Source organism: Pleurodeles waltl, chromosome 10 (assembly GCF_031143425.1).
Source record: "Pleurodeles waltl isolate 20211129_DDA chromosome 10, aPleWal1.hap1.20221129, whole genome shotgun sequence".
Classification (NCBI taxonomy): domain Eukaryota; kingdom Metazoa; phylum Chordata; class Amphibia; order Caudata; family Salamandridae; genus Pleurodeles; species Pleurodeles waltl.
The window spans coordinates 206,909,407-206,925,240 of NC_090449.1; positions in this window are offsets into that span (position 1 = coordinate 206,909,407).

Here is a 15,834-nt window from a genome sequence, read left to right on the forward strand (position 1 = left end):
GATAATAAGCCACAAATACACTCTTGTCAAAACAGACCACATGACAACAATGTATTACCTAAACAAACAGGGAGGAACACACTCGACACAGTTGTGTCTCCTAGCACAAAAAATATGGCATTGGGCGATTCACAACCACATTCGCCTAATAGCACAATTTATTCCAGGGATTCAGAATCAGCTAGCAGACAATCTCTCTCGGGATCACCAACAGATCCACGAATGGGAAATTCACCCCCAAATACTGAACACTTACTTCACAATGTGGGGAACGCCACAAATAGATCTATTTGCAACAAAAGAAAACTCAAAATGCCAAAACTTCGCATCCAGGTACCCACAACATCAGTCTCAGGGCAATGCACTATGGATGAACTGGTCAGGGATATTTGCGTACGCTTTTCCCCCTCTCCCACTTCTTCCATATCTAGTAAACAAGTTGAGTCAAAACAAACTCAAACTCATACTAATAGCACCAACATGGGCAAGGCAACCTTGGCACACAACACTACTAGACCTTTCAGTAGTACCTCATATCAAACTGCCAAACAGACCAGATCTGTTAACACAACACAAACAACAGATCAGACATCCAAATCCAGCATCGCTGAATCTAGCAATTTGGCTCCTGAAATCCTAGAATTCGGGCACTTAAACCTCACACAGGAATGTATGGAGGTCATAAAACAGGCTAGAAAACCTACCACTAGACACTGTTATGCAAATAAGTGGAAAAGATTTGTTTATTACTGCCATAATAATCAAATTCAACCTTTACACGCATCTGCAAAAGAGATAGTAGGATACTTACTACATTTGCAGAAATCTAAACTACCTTTCTCTTCCATTAAAATACATCTTACGGCAATTTCAGCTTACCTGCAAATTACGCACTCAACTTCATTATTTAGAATACCAGTCATTAAAGCGTTTATGGAAGGCCTAAAGAGAATTATACCATCAAGAACACCCCCAGTTCCTTCATGGAACCTCAACATTGTCTTAACACGACTCATGTGTCCACCTTTTGAGCCCATGCACTCTTGTGAAATGCAATACTTAACGTGGAAAGTTGCATTTTTAATTGCCATCACATCTCTAAGAAGAGTGAGTGAGATTCAAGCATTTACCATTCAAGAACCATTTATTCAAATACACAAAAATAAAGTTGTTCTACGGACCAATCCTAAATTTTTACCAAAAGTAATCTCACCGTTCCACTTGAATCAAACGGTAGAATTACCAGTGTTCTTCCCACAGCCAGATTCTGTAGCGGAAAGAGCACTACATACATTAGACATCAAAAGAGCACTAATGTACTACATTGACAGAACAAAACTAATTCAAAAGACAAAACAACTATTTATCGCCTTTCAAAAACCTCATACAGGAAATCCTATTTCAAAACAAGGCATTTCTAGATGGATAGTTAAGTGCATTCAAACCTGCTATCTTAAAGCTAAAAGAGAACTGCCTATTACACCAAAGGCACACTCCACCAGAAAGAAAGGTGCTACCATGGCCTTTCTGGGAAATATTCCAATGAACGAAATATGTAAGGCAGCAACATGGTCTACGCCTCATACATTTACCAAGCACTACTGTGTAGATGTGTTAACTGCACAACAGGCAACAGTAGGTCAAGCTGTACTAAGAACATTATTTCAAACTACTTCAACTCCTACAGGCTGAACCACCGCTTTTTGGGGAGATAACTGCTTATTAGTCTATGCACAGCATGTGTATCTGCAGCTACATATGCCATTGAACGGAAAATGTCACTTACCCAGTGTACATCTGTTCGTGGCATTAGTCGCTGCAGATTCACATGCGCCCACCCGCCTCCCCGGGAGCCTGTAGCCGTTTAGAAGTAGATCTTAAACATTTGTACATTTGTAAATACTGTACATTACTTGAAACTTCATTATGTAGATACGCATTCACTCCATTGCATGGGCACTATTACTAGCATACACAACTCCTACCTCACCCTCTGCGGGGAAAACAATCTAAGATGGAGTCGACGCCCATGCACAATGGAGTCGAAATGGGAGGAGTCCCTCGGTCTCGTGACTCGAAAAGACTTCTTCGAAGAAAAACAACTTGTAACACTCCGAGCCCAACACCAGATGGCGGGATGTGCACAGCATGTGAATCTGCAGCAACTAATGCCACGAACAGATGTACACTGGGTAAGTGACATTTTCCATATATATATATATATATATATATATATTTTTTATTTTTTTTTGTGTGGGCCATAAGTTAAGTTAGTACATGTGTAGTCATAGTTTATGTTGTCATGCTTGTATCTTGTCTCTTCGCGGGGATGAGGGGACAATGCTTAGAGTGTGGTGTTACACATGTAAGATAAGTTTAGAATAGGTTAGACAGGTGTAGTTGTAAATTAAGTTAAGTTAGATTAGGTTAATTTAGTGTAGGGTAATTTTTAGGATAGTATTAGGTATATGGTTCTTTTTATTTTACAGCAAATCCTGTTTGTATAAGACTAGATTTTTACAAAGATGATTGCGTGTCTGGGGTTTCTCATTTGTGCACTGGCCAAGTTGGAGGGATGGCCTAGGCTATGCTTACTGTCTTGATTTCCAAGGATTACCATGTGCATCCCCTGTGACCAAAGAGCTGTCTGATTGGATGCTAAATAACATCAACTAGTCCATACAGTTGCCATCCACTGTTCCAGCCATTCACAATGTGTATGTATACTTTATCTTGGACAGGTAAGTATGGAACTTCAACTGTCATTGGTGGGGTCTTGCAGTTTCATTGTTGGCAAGTGTGTCACATCTGACAACAGGCAAAATTGGAACTGTATCCTGCAACACTGACAGGTGCCCATCACTGATAATGTTAGCCTCTTCTGTACCACACAAATTATTTGTACTGGTACTCCTTTCTGGGTAAATTACCATTGACTTCTGAGCCATACATGCCGTATGTCAACTTCAAAGGATATCTGTTCAATATTTGTATAGAATACTCAGTAAGTTGGTTGTAACTGACAACACCATCATTCACCTCATGTTAGGGTCCTAGTTGTGTGGCTTTGTGTCTGACAGTAATCCACTCATTTCATGATGTTCTGTACTCATTGACATGGATTCACACAATGCAATAATTTAGCTGAGTAGATGGGTCACAGTAAACGTAGAAATGCTACATGTATACAAGGTGCTTTATTTACAGATGCAAGTGTATTTTCAAATGGAATGCAATGTCCAGTTCACAGACCCCTTGAGTGAATGTTAGCCATATGTAGGACAATCAGAGTCCAGGGGTGAGGGACATGTCATGAGGCATGATTATGAGAAGTGTGCATTAGTGAGGAGGTTAAAAATTGCCAATTGGTAAGAATGGAGACAATGACAGTACATAGCAGAAAAGTCAACAGTGGTTGGGTGAAGAAAGCACATTTCTTACTGTCACAACACTGGCATGCTTTTAAGCCTGGAACTAAGGAGATACTGTCCATGTGGCACAGACTGGTGCTATTGGGTGCTTTTCCTTGTGAATGTTATTCCTTCCACATCTTCATCCTCTGATGTGTGTGGTGCCTCCTGTGCCATGGCTGGTGCTGTTGTAGAGGTAGAGGGGGCCACACACACATCAGGGTATAGAGATGTGGAGTCAAAGGTCCCGGCAGCTGTTATTTGTGGGAACACATAAGGCATCACTGTAGCAAGGAGGAACTGCTGATTTCTTAATACCGCAGCAATATCACAGTGGTAGGCAGCCATGTTTTCCCTGAGTAAGCCCATTTCGCGCTGTATGGACTCCAGGGTATTCTGCATAGCCCCCAGCCTGTTGTCTTTTATGCTGCTGCCAGTTTGGAAGGGCAATTGTCACCTCTGCCTCATGACAGCAGCTATGTTGGCCCGGGACTGCTGGAGTCCATGTAGCAGGGAGTGGGTGCCTCTGATGGCAGCTGAGTAGTCCTTAATTGGACTGAGGCACCTATGCCCTCCCTCTAGGCTGCCTACCATGGTCTCCATCCCCACCCGCACCTGCATGGCCAGCTCCCGCTAGACTCCTACCACTGTCCTGTGAAAGGTGATCTCTGGGTCCTCGCAGTCCAAGTCTGTGTCCGTACTAGCTGGAGGTGTGTGTTGGTAGATGGGTGTTTCATGTGGAGATCCTCCAATGCTCTGTGTCCTTCCTGCGACTGGAGATGGTGTCTAGAGGGATCCTAGCACATCCTGGAGAGTCTCTTCATTGATGGTTGACAGCCGGTCATCCATGTCATCTGGAAAATCCAGGACAGGCAGCTCAGCAGGAGATAAGCCATCATCCTCTGCAATGAAATAGTCTAAAGTAAATTTTAGATTGTTGTGGCTGTTGACATGGCACATCATTTATTTTGCTACTGGAGACTCAGTGACATGTTACGAACCCAAGGTTGTAGCTGTATATTATGTGTTGTATTGCGCATCACACATGGGTCAAGCTCACAAGGTATTTTGGGGCAAAGTTAGGTGCCCCGAGTGCCACCTGAGTGTCACTTTTGTAGACGCTCCTGTGGCGTGATGCCCTGCGCCATATTTACAAGGTGGCTTGAAGCCACTTTTTGTGGCTTAACGCCACCTTGTAAGTACGGCCCCTTCACACGCAGCACTTTGCCTAGAAGGTGCATGCAGTAGGTGTTGCTGTGGGCGTGCCACAGCAACACCCATTTCATTTTGACGCTGCCTTAGATTTATGGGTTTTCCTAAACCGGAAGCAGTGCCAAAATCTAACACCACCCTTGGGGTGGCATTAGCATGGCAAAACGAGGAGAAATGCTTACATTTCTCCTCATTTTTTGCTTTTTCTATGTGTGCTGAAATCTGCAGCACAAATAGAAAGAGGAAGTCACCATTTAAGATTATTGTTGTGCAGGAAGGTGTTCCTTCCTGCACATAAACAATCTCCCCATCAACACAGCCATCCTTGCACTATGGTGCAAGGGTGGCTGCGTTTGCACACAACAGCTAATTTACCACTGGCACAGGGGAAAACACAGGGGTGCGCCATATTGTTTAAAAATATGATGCTTCCCTGTGCTTTGAAAATGACGGTGCGTGATGCTACTAAATTTGGCGCAGCGCCATGCACCGTCATTTTCTGTTAAATCTGTTCCTCTATCTTGTCAGATGGTGAGACTGGAGCTACTTGTACAGCTGCACACATGATGTTCACAGGCATGCCCAATGTGTTTAAAGCAGATTTTTTCTCAAGTGGCATGGATCTGGGCGGTAGCAATATATGTTGCATGCCACTGCACAGCTTAGAAACACAGGGATGTGCCATGCTTTCTTGAATACAGTACAGTCCTGCAATTCCCCCTGCGCCTGCAGAGATATCTTCTCCCTGCACCAACACAGGCATTGTTCCGGCATGATGAAGGGGTGCCAGCCTTGAGGGGATAATTTCTTTATGTGCAGGGAGGTGTCCCTTCCTGCACATGTACAAGCTATTTTTGCTAAGATGGCATTTCAATGTGTGCTGAAAGATACAGCACACATGAGAAGGGCAATGCGACAAGGAGGAAGGGAAGCATTTTGGTCAGTTACACCACCCTGACACCACCCCTGGGGTAGTATTGACTTTAGTCTTAGACTGTGATGTTTAAGTTGTGTAGGTACAGGGGCTTTGACAATATGCAATGGGTGTTGTTGTGGCACAGCCATAGCCATACTATTTGCACGCCCCTTCCAGGCAATGTGCTGCCTATTTACATGGTGGAGTATAGCCATACTGAGTGGCCTATGTCCATGTTGTGTACATGTTGGAGTGCATAGCACAACCAAAGCGTCAGTACATATGTGGCTTGGGTGGGGATCGCACATGTTGATTCAGGGCCTATATGTCCCTATGCAACCCTTTAGCATGCATTGAGTGTGTCCTATGTGCCTCCCCCTTCTGCCATTTGTGGAATTCCAGATATTCCCCCCTGCAACTTACCCTGCATTTGTAGTGGTTCTTGGTAGTCACTCTGTCTTGCGATTCCAGTGACCAGCTCCTCCGGGATGACCACTGCGACCATCTCCTCCAGCTCACCCTGGTCCTCCTATGGTTTAGGACTTCCACTTCCAGTCTGCAGTGCTGCCTTTTGGTTCCTGGACAGTTTCTCCTTAGTCCTGTGCTTGCAATCATGCCAGCGCTTCTTTCACTCTCTCCCACGCTGTTGACTTTGTCTAATATTGTCTGCCATATTGCGTCTCTCATACCAACTGGGAATTTGGAGGTGACAAAGAGCTGGTGTTGCTGCTCTGTCACCTTTCTGACCAGGATGTCATGCTCCTCCTCACCAAAGCAACACTTGTGCTTCCTCTTCTCCTGGGACTTTTCTGGACTTTCCTGGCTGGTACTTGGGTGACTGTGGTCTCCCTGGGGTCCCTCATGGCCTGCAAACTCCATCTTGTCTTTAAATTGCCATTTTTGCTGCTTGTGCATTTTGTTTTAACACTAATACGGTAATAAATGGTGCTAACCCATTTTGCAACACATATACTTGCAGCAAAATGGTCTGGTGCCGCTTTTGCAGCATTAGCGTAATTTTTCCTTAGGGCATGTTGCAATGGTTGATGTCAGTTTTGTTTTTACGCTAACCATTCCTTAGCACCATTGTGCAGCATTTCTTAAATATGGCACATGGATGGCGCTAGAGAATGACGTTAGCTTGCATTTAAAAAAAATGATGCACAACTGCGCTATTGCAGTTGTGCGTCATTTTTCTTAAATATGGGCCTTGGTGTCCAGTTAACAGAGCTACAGAGTTTATCATTCTGTATGTAACATCCACAATGGGTAACTGTTGAGATGAGTTAAGGTCTAAACTAATCTTCCAGATGCAGCAGAACACAGGAGGTCTGCTTGTGCTGGAGAGGAGGTAGCAACCACTAAAATGTCTGAGGTCTTTATCTAAAAACATGCCATCTGCACTCAAGATTTTTTGTTGGTTGGGGCGCATATGGTGGTGGAAGCATCAACTGGACTGTCAGAGTCATTAAACGGGACAAAGGAGCTCCAATATGCGGTTAGGGTCCAACATCAACTTGAAGTAAAGTTATTTGCTGAATGATTAGAGCATTTAAAGATAATGCAGACACATATGATCAGGGTGATTGCCTGCAGCCAATGGGAGACAGCCTTTTGGTCTAGGCTAAAGAGGATAATTTGTGTCCCTCTGACAGTGACAGAGACGCTTGTCGCAGCCTGATCAGAGATTGTGCTGGGTAGGTCAGGGACAATGAAGGCCCACCCCTCTTGCCATATAATGCTGTTTACACGCCCCAGCTTAGCCTCAGGGCTCCTGTCAGAGAGATCCCTTCAGATGGCCTCCATATGTTGCATATCAGCACAAGAAGGTGTCCTGGCCCCCATGAGCTGTTGTTCACGGTTGTTGCATGTCCAGGGATGGAGCATCTTTCCATCTTGCCTCTAAGGCTGAAGAAGGGGTCAGGTTTTCCTGTGGAGATTTGTGTCTCCCTGGTGCTTTGACTAACTCAAATGTATGGAATGGTTTCTTTTTTTCAGTTCATGTATTGATGGTAACCGAAACACTTAGTTTGTTTGATGATTCTCTGCAGACTTGTACATCTGGGTATTGTGTGCACTTGCAATATTTGTTATCCTTTCTTTCTTTTATGAAAACAATGTCTCTGTGGCCTTATACGTTTGTGTGTTTACCTATGTATTCATACATAGCACACTCAACCTTGAGATATCACTCCACTGTTCGTGGAACAAGAGAGGACATGCTATAACTTACGCTCAACTGGATGAGATGGCTTTAAATTGTGAATGCCTAGCTTGGTGGGTATCTATTGCCCTTGAAGTGTTTCTATGTGTTTCTGGTTTCACATGGTGCAGTTTGCACCTGAACACTGGAATAGTTCTTCCTTCATGAATTATTGTTGGAGGTCTCAGCACTTGAATATTGTTTGCCAGTCTATCAGATTGCAGTGCAGATTCTTCTAGTTCTTTGGCAGGCTTGCTTGGAAGGAGGAGCAGCCTCCATTGAGGGATTCTGAAGAATCAGTTATGACCATCTTCGCTGTAGATACGTTTTGTATTGTTAACATTTGTTGTCATTCTCTTGAGAAGTTGTCCCTTGAGTTAACGTGCAAGATTCTGTAGGTTTCCAGTTTTCTCTATTAGGTAGTAAGGTCGGATGTAGTGCATTATCCAATGGTTCATATTTAGGATCATTATGACTGCCCTTTCTTACTCCATTGCATGATTGGTGATTGCCTTTTCAGAGACTGGGGTTTCCATTCTGGGGTGTGCGTTACCCTTGCGGTTATGCCAGTTTTCTGACTTCTTCAAACACCCCTTTTGGAAATTATTTTCCCAAGACTGAGTTTTGGTTGGAGGTCTGTATGAGGTGGTCTACTATTCTGCATAAAGTTGGTCACGCTCTTTATCAACGGGTGCCTAGGTTTCATGTGTCCTTGTTCAGGATTCTAATGTTTCCCGGTTAGGGTTGATCCACTAGGATCAGGTTGCTTCATTTTGGGAGCAGTTCACAAAAGGTTCGACATATATGTCATAAGGATTCTCTTCTTTTTCATGCAATAGTGTTAATGCAGATGCATTGGCTGACCTAACATCTGGTCAGTAGCTTTGGGTAAGCAGTTGCTCTGGCTGAGCAAACTTTAAGACTTTAAAAAGGTACTGGGGATTATTCGGGTTTCCCTTCCATGATGTGGTTGATCACCAGCATCGCCTGGTGCATACTTATGAATGGCTGTGACAAGAAAGACTGATGAGGTAATGTCTTGATTGCTTACCTGTAATCTTCATCACTCTAATTGCAAGGCTTCCTCTACGTAATCCTTAAATTCCTTGGTCTCCCAGAGCAATAACACCCCACAACCCTCTAAGTTGTGCCTTTGGGAAATACAAGGCATCCAGTGAGACAAATGACTTTTTATGGGAACTAGAAGCAGTTGTATAAAACAGATAATATATATAAAAAATACATTGGGGAAGATTTCTCTTATTTCTTTATTGTGGGAAAGTGGGTTTCCTGAGTCAGGGGATGACAAATATTGTGATTTAAGGCCTCTGACGGGGAGGCCTTGGATGCTGAGTAACGGTGGGTGTGGTGTTATGTGAAATTAATTTTCCCGTCCCAGTTTACCAAGTTGGTATCTGGGCTCTAAGAGAGGGCTTAGTATAAACAAGGCAATGCTAGGGTCAATGGGAACTATAAACGGGCAACCAGCAAGAATACCCCATTTGCCCACTAATTTGTTCTATATTTTTAGAGCCTTTGAGTATGTGCGTCATTACTGAAAGGGACATGTAAGCAAGCTCCAAAACCCGGAGTACAAAATAAATAAATAAATAAATCCTACATGGCACTGATTATGTTCAGTAGTGTAGAAATTGATTCACAGGCCATAATGCAAGCAGGGTTTGGGGCTAAAAAACAGCAACTCATTTTGGTGAAGTGATCTATACCCTGGTACCACTGCATCTTTTGCACTATTGTTAGCTACATCCTGTATTTTCTTAGTAAACAAATATTATCCTGGCTTGGTGTCTCTTTCTTGGTGGACTTACTCCCGTGGCCCAGGAAATCTCTTGAGACAGTATGAAAAAAGTCATGTGTATTGAATAAGTGGAGAGGCGCTCAGTGGTCCATGAGTTTGAGAATTATTATGTAAAATGGCTAAACGTGGGCAAGTCAATAAATTAGTCGAGTTAAGCCAGAGCCCAACCAAAGGTATGGCTCAGATCTTATTTTTTTTAAAAACGTTTTATTGCATAAAACTCAAGCTCAGTGTACAGAAACTACAGTAGTTGTGATAATTGTAATCATACTTATGACAAAGCAAAGACAAACTTAGACACAGGGACAGCACTCAGTAAGAACGAAACTTGAACATGATACAAGAACTTCATTTGATAATAAATTGAGTGACAAGATGCTACACAATTCTCCCTCACCTCCTTCGTCCCCCCTCTTTCCCAGTCACTCATCCCTATAAGCACACCATCTCACCCAAACCTTGTCCCATTTCTTGGAGAAGCCCCTACTTGGGTATACCACTTGTTCATCCCTTTGGCACCAGTCCATGTCAGATGCCCAGTCCTCTATGCGGGGAGGGGCCTCTATGCCCACGTTCGTGCTATGCTGCATTTGTCCACTATAACTGCCACAGCCAACCAGATCCTCTGGTACTTAGTCAGTGGTCTCCTCTCCCGTAATATTTAGTAGAAGCAGTTTAGTGTCTAGGGGGACCGTCAGCCCCAGCAATTTGATCAAGATGTGTATTACTCCAGCCAAGTCGAGCTGTATGGATGGGCATGATCACTAAGTGTGAAAGAAGCTGCCATCCTGGCCACAACCCCTCAGACATAGCCTTGAGCCACCCTGCTTATCTTGAGCAGAAACACCTTGGAATAGTATGCCCTGTGCAGTACCTTTATCTGAATCAGTCTGAAGCGGGCCAGTATTGCCACCTCTCTTAGGCTTTGTACAGCTTCAGCCCAATCATTGTCTTCTAAAGTTCCTATGTCTCTTTCCCAGGCCTTGCATAGGGCTGTCAAAGGATCCAGGACTTTGTTCATTATTTTCCAATATATCCTGGAGTCCACCTTACTATCCAATGGGGGCTAGAAGGAGGCAGTCCTGCAGTGATGCTCCATTTGGCAGTTGTTCCCCCTCTGGGACATGGTGCCGGAAGGGCATTCCCTAATTGCAAATATCTTTAACGTTCGGTTTCTGCCATCTTGTATTCAAGATGCAGGACCTCAAAGGTCACCATTGCTTGCCCTCATCATATGTTACTCAGATGTTCTATCTCAATCAATGTCCATTTTGAGAAACCAGTAAGGGCCCCTACCTTCTGCAGAAAGTCACTGTTCCATAGTGTGCTCAAGTTTGTCACCTTCCCCTTCCAGCCCAGGTAGTTAGTCGCCTCCCCCCACACTTGTACCACTCCCTGAGTGTGCCTGCATGGCGTGCTCGCGAGACTAATGCCCAGTCGTTAAGTGTCACCAATTGTGCGGCCCAGTAGTACTTGTGAATGTTAGGGATAGCCAACCCCCCATCATAAACACCTCTTTGTAGTTTATGGAGCGCAATGCGGGAGCCACAACCATCCTATAGTAACAGTCTAATCTTCTGGTTGATCCTTCTGAATATACCCAGTGGTACCCTATACAGAGTATTCTGGAGAGCGTACAGCAGACATTGTAGTGTCATCCTTTTAGGCAATTAATGACACTGAGAGGGTCCGCCAATCTTCCACAACTTTATGAAACCTGTCTAGTTGTGTGGGTAGATTCTCACACAATAAGTCTTCAGAGATTCAGGTGACATAGATGCCCAGGTATTCAAAACCATCATGCACCAGCAATGCAGCACAATTCAAGGGAAGCCTTGCGGTCTCTCCCATTAGTAGGAAAACCAGGGACTTATCCTAGTTAATTCGATAACCAGAATGGTCCTCAAAGATTCAAAAGATCTGCAATACTTTATCTTTGAACAGGAGGGGTTTGGTGATATAGAGTAATATGTCATTGGCGTAAAGAGAAATTCATTCCTCTCACGTCTCATCGTCACTCAACCCTCATATGAGGGGGTCTTGGCGAACCCAGGCTACCAATGGCTTGAGTGCTAAGGCAAACAACATAGGCGAGAGAGGACATCTCTAGCAAATATCCCTCTGCATGGCAAAGACCCTGAAAAATGTGGTGTTAACTCAGACTCTTGCTAGTGGATCCCGATATAAATGTCCTACCCAGCCACACAACTTGGGACCAAACCCCAACCGCTCAAGTGCTGCAAAGATGTAATTCCATTTGACGCAGTTGAAAGCTGTTTTGGCATCCAGGGAGAGATGCGCTGCCTCTTCTGAACAGGGTGTACTGGTCATGTGAAGTACCCCGTAGAGACACTGTAAATTTAGGCATGTCCTCCTGTGTGGCATAAAGCCTGATAAATCTGGATGAATTATCGTGGTGATGACTGATCACAACCTAGAGGCCAGGGCATTTGCCAGTACTTTAGCCTCTAGTTTATCAAAGAGATGGGTCTATAAGATTCACATTGTGCTGGCAGTATGCCTTTTTTGGGAATCACCACAATGGTTGCTGCCTTCTGGCCCTCCAACAGACAGAATTTCAACCCTAGAAGCTTGGAACATGGGCAGCATATGCTCCTCCACTTTGTCTCTCATACATTTAGCTCCACTGGCAGAACATTTGGCCCTGCTGCCTTACCCGACTGCAGGTCCTGCATCACTGCTACTATTTCATCAACAGTTGAATCCTCTAAAGTTCCCCTATCTTCAACAGAAAGCATTGGTAGGGCTACGTCCTTCAGGAAGTCAGCACAGTCCATCTCAGGAATCAGGGTCTTTGAAACTATACCCCTTAATAATATGTGGCAAAGGCTTCTGCGATAGCATCGTTGGTCGTCTGAGTCACCCGTCTTTGTCCATAACCTCCCTGACCCAGATTTTCCCCTGCTCTCTTTTGCCAAGCCACTCAAGCAATTTATTCACCTTGTCCCAACACTGTTTAATCAGCGCTGAGTTACTAGCACATGAGCACATGATGTTCCAGCATCATATTTTTTTTGTGGTGTTACTGTATGATTTATTGCAAAAATACTTTACACATTGCCTTCTAAGTTAAGTCTGACTTCTCAGTGCCAAGCTAACAGAGGGTAGGCATAGGATAATTTGGATTGTGTGTGACTTACACTGACTAGGATTGCGGTCCCTACTTGGACAAGGGTGTATACCTCTGCCAATTAGAGACCCCATTTCTAACAGCCAGAATTTGCTTTCAGCTATCATCCTCAGGCATTTTGGGTAAAACATCATGTACTTCAGTTCCTGTGCCCTGAGTACTTTTTTAACCTCATCAAAATTGAGCCTTTGCCTCTGTACATGCAAGATGAAGTCAGGAAAAAACGGATTGTGGTGCTCTCGTTTTTGAGGTTTCCGTCAGATCAGACAACCTGTAGGGTTACATCTTGATAATTAAACAGCCTTACAATAATTGTACTCGGGGGCACTCCTGGCTTTGGCAGAGGTATTGTACTTCTGTGTACTCTTTCAAATGCGAAAGACTTAGACAGGCGTTTTGGGAAGAGTGTGTTGATAATGAGGTCCTCTAGAAAGACGTCATCCCTCAGCCTTCGGCCCACTCAGGAACTCCGACTACCCTGATATTGTTTCTCCTTACCCTCTCCTCTTGGTCCTCAAACCTGGTGGAGACGGTAGCATTCTGCTCAGTAATAAATTGGACTTGGCTCTCAAGTCTCTTGGTTATAGACTGCAGTAGGTTAACATTCACAGTCACTGCATCCAACTTGGGCTTCAGCTAGCCCTTGAGGCCTTGCATGGCCACCATTGTTGCCTCTAGTGAGGGCTCTCCAGTCGGACAGGGCTCTGCTTCCTGACCATATGTGGCAACTTCACCCATCACGGCCCCAGCGGCCACCCTGACCATTGCGTACATGTTCATTTTGTTGTTCCGTGCAGATGGGGGGGCTCTTTTTCTCACTCTGTCACTCTAACACCCTGTCTTGTAGCTCCGGGTTCACTGGGCAGTTCGCTCCCTTCACCACACCTTTCCCAAATTGTGGTGTGAGACTGCTGGGCAAGTTCACCTGTCCCTCTCAGTATGGGACCACCTACAAGGTCCTTGCACAGTATCAGGGCTCCAGGTGTCACTATATCTACCCCTGACTTGCAATGGATTATGGCAGTTCATAGATCCAAACAGGAGTCTAGCTGCAAGACGCATCGCTTGTCTGGAGGAGCAAGCCTCAGGTCCCTGGGTGCCCAACCGCAATATCAAAGTCATGGAAATTGGGCAAAGAAGTTTGTACGGCCCCTCTCCTTATATTGTCACCAAGTTCATCACTGGTTGGGCTGCCTAAGAGCAAATGGGGGAAGTACCTGTGTCCAGACAGACCAGATGTCAGGAACCTCACTAGGCCTCAACTCGCTGCCATCCTCCTCACCCTCTGCTCTCCATTTGGCACCGTCTGCTGCAGCGCAGGCGCATTTTCTTTCCAGCTCTCAGGCATTGAGGAAAGGCTTGGGCACATGACTCCTCACTGCTGGCTGCCAATCCCTTCCAGAGCCACACCCAAGAGGATAGGCATCAGTGACAACTGCCACTCGGGTCACAGGCTTGTCGCTTTTGCTCAGCTCCCAACTATTTCTGCTTTCTTACTCCCTGAGCAGCGGTCTTTGCAGGCACCAGGGGTGCTCTTGATCGGCATCCCCTCACTCGTCTGCTCCGCAGATTGCCCACTGCCCAACCACCCCAAGCACATCAGGTGAGAAGGGTGGGGTGAGGGTGGAAAAAAGTGACCTCAGCCCCCTTCTCTGCATCACAGGGTCTGATGAGTTTGGGCCCAGGTTCGTGGTCTCAAAGCCTTCTCACTCAGTTAGCAGTCACAGGGGTTATCCATTGACCCACAATGTTGTTCCTATTGGTGCCAAGTGCCTTTTGTAGCAGGTAGGAGCGGATCTGTGGACAGACTTAAATCAGTGGTGTCAGAGCTCTCTCAGGTTGCGGCCATCTTGGCTGGCACCTAACCCCGTACCTCTGTCTCAGATCCCATGCACGAGGCGAGCCTTGAAAATGTTTGCTATGTGCATCATAGACTAAACATAATGTAAAATATGATAAAGTCCCTTCAATTTTTTTTATTTTTTATTTCTTTAGCATGTGGAAGCTTTGGGGTTAATACTTCACATTACTGCATTTCACTAAGTATTTCATTAGAAGTGATCATTTTTAAACATGAACCATCAGTTAACACAGAGGCAAGACAATTGCCATTTAAACCCTGACGTGGCCCAGATTATTATAAAGCAACATTACTAATGTTAAGCCTTTGGTTTTACCTCTTTGTGCACCTTTCAGTAGTTTTTATATAGCAAGCTAAACCCAAATGCACTGGAGTGCTTCACATAGAAACGCATTACATTACACAAGGTCACCATTCATTGTTTATAGGGATAGGGAGATTAACCTGTTCTGTGCCTTGGACGAGATGATCTCGTCCAAGGTTACAGTTCCCCTGTGCCTCGGATGAGATCACCTCGTCCAAGGCACAGGGGAACTTGAGGGGGAGCGCTAGCGTGCCCCCCGTGCACTCCCCTCTCCCCCCAAGGCGGGGATGGAAGGGGAAGACCTTCCCCTTCCTCCCCCGACCCCCCCCGGCAATCCGATGACGTCAGCGCGCGCACAGCGCGCCAACGTCATCTAGTGTTGCCGGGCGCGCTAGAAGCCATTTGCTTCCAGCGCGCGAGGAGTAAAGGTGAGTCCTTTCCGTTTTTGGGGGGTGGGGGGGTGAAAACAGACACGGGGGAAAGGAAAGGGTTTTTCCTTTCCCCCTGTGCCTGTTTTCACAAGATTCCTGCTCCACGATCGCGAGCAGGGCCCGCGATCGCGGAGCAGGAATCTCCAATACACCCCAGGGATTTTTCCTTTTAGGTTTCTTTTGGGGGCGACCCCTTGGGCAAGGGTCGCCCCCCTGGGGGGCAATTTTTTTCAGTATTTCGCCCCCCCCTGGGGGCAGATCCGCCGATTTTTCAGCGGATCTGCTGCCATGGGGGGGCGAAAACCACTAGACACCAGGGATATTATTTTGTGTGTATTTTGGGGGCGACCCCTTGGGCAAGGGTCGCCCCCCCGGGGGCATTTTTTTTTACTATTTCGCCCCCCCCCTGGGTGCAGATCCGCCGATTTTTCGGCAGATCTGCCCCCGGGGGGGCGAAAACCACTAGACACCAGGGATTTTATTTTGGGTGTGTGTTTTGGGGGCAATTTGTTTTAGTATTTCGCCCC